Raw genomic sequence first — 2,228 nt, forward strand, 5'->3', positions numbered from 1 at the left:
CCACCACCCAACCATCCATCCATCCAACCATCCATCCATCCATCCAACCATCCATCCTCCATCCATCCATCCATCCATCCATCCATCCATCTGTCCATCCATCTATCCATTCATCCACCTGTCATCCATCCATCTATCCATTCACCTGTCCATCCATCTATCCTCTCCATATCTATCTACCCATTCATCTACCCATCATCCATCCATTCTCCCACTCACCCATCATGCATCTATCTATCTATGTATCTATGTATCTATGTATCTATCTATCTATCTATCTATCTATCTATCTATCTATCTATCAATCATCTATATCTATCTATCTATCATCTATCAATCAATCTATTATCTATCTAACCATTCATCCACCCATCATTTATCCATTCTCCCACTCACCCATCATGCATCTATCTATCTATTTATCTATCTATCATCTATCTATCTATCTATCATCTAATTATCTATCATCTATCTATATATCCATTTATCTACCATCTATCAATCAATCTATTATCTATCTATCATGTATCTATATACCCATTTATCTATCATCTATCAATCAATTATCTATCTATCATCTATCTACCATCTATCTATCACCTATCTAATCTATTATCTATCTATCTATCTATCTATCTATCTATCTATCTATCCATTCATCCCACCATCATCTATCTCTCTTCTTCTCATCAAGCCAGAAAATAACCCCGTCTGATGGATGATGGAAGACACCCAGACCCCCATTGCGCCCATTACAAGTGAGGTTTAGCACCCTCGATGTCCTCTCAGCCCTTTAAAATTCTCTGTGCTGCATATTTTTTTGTTGTTTTATGAAATTTTTACATTTAAATTTTTTGTTCATTGTTTTGCACCATAAGTAAAGGTATATATATATATATTCTTTTTTAATTTCAGAGAGGAAGGAGAGGGAGAGAGTTAGAACCATCAATGATGAGAGGGAATCATGGACCGGCTGCCTCCTGCACGCCCCCCGACTGGGGATGGAGCCCTCGACCTGGGCATGTGCCCTTGACCGGGAATCGAACCCGGGACCTCCTGGTTCATAGGTCGAAGCTCAACCCCTGAGCCATGCCGGCCGGGCTAAAGGTACATATTCGAATGTTAAGCTTCAAAACCAAAATAAAAGAAAATATAAAATCTCTCCCTTTCAGGAGCCTAAATTGTACTGGTTCTCAAAGTGTGAGATGTGGAACCCTAGAGGGGTGTCCCTGAGACCCAGAGGTCCACGGGGTGGGAGGGTGGGGTGGGGGGTTGCTCAGAATTGCTTTCATAAGAATACAAAGACCTCGCCCTGGCGGGTGCGGCTCAGTGGATAGAGCATCAGCCTGTGGACTGCAGGGTCCCAGGTTCGAGTCCCGGTCAAGGGAACATGCCCAGGTTGCAGGCTTGATCCCCAGTGCGGGGCGTGCAGGAGGCAGCCGGTCCATGATTCCCTCTCATCATGGATGTTTCTCTCTCTCCTTCTCCTTCCTCTCTGAAATCAATTAAAATAAATTTAGATATATAGATAGATTGCTAGATTGCTAGGTGATAGATAGATAGATGGATGGATAGATAGATAGATAGATAGACAGATAGATAGATAGATAGATAGAGTTCTACATTGCCTGGTCGGCATGGCTCAGTGGTTGAGCATCAACCTATGAACCAGGAGGTCGGGGTTCGATTCCTGGTCAGGGGCACATGCCCGGGTTGTGGGCTCCATCCCCAGTGGGGGGCGTGCAGGAGGCGGCCGATCCATGGTTCTCTCTCATCATGGACTGTCTCTCTCTCTCTCTCTCTCTCTCTCTCTCTCTCTCTCTCTCTCTCTCTCCCTCTCCCTTCCTCTCTCTATAAAAATCCATTAAAAATAAATAAACACACGACGGTGGTGTTTGCCCGGATGGGTCTAGAAGCGACAGGGGAGGAACCTGCTGGGGCAGTTGGGTTGGTTCAACGGGGACAGGACTCTCCCTCCCCCTCCTCCTCCCCCTCCCCCTCCCCCTCAGGTGACATTTGCTGAGCAGGTAGCCCAGCCGGAATGTTGAGATGGGCCCAGCCTGCACGACAAGGACGACATGTCGGAACACGTAGGTCCCTGTAGCTCAGTGGTTCTCAACCTTCATAACGCTGCGACCCTTTAATACAGTTCCTCATGCTGTGGGGACCCCCAACCATAACATTATTTTCGTGGCTGCGTCATCACTGTACCTATATCATCTATATCT

Source organism: Myotis myotis, unplaced genomic scaffold (genome assembly GCF_014108235.1).
Source record: "Myotis myotis isolate mMyoMyo1 unplaced genomic scaffold, mMyoMyo1.p scaffold_m19_p_50, whole genome shotgun sequence".
Taxonomy (NCBI): domain Eukaryota; kingdom Metazoa; phylum Chordata; class Mammalia; order Chiroptera; family Vespertilionidae; genus Myotis; species Myotis myotis.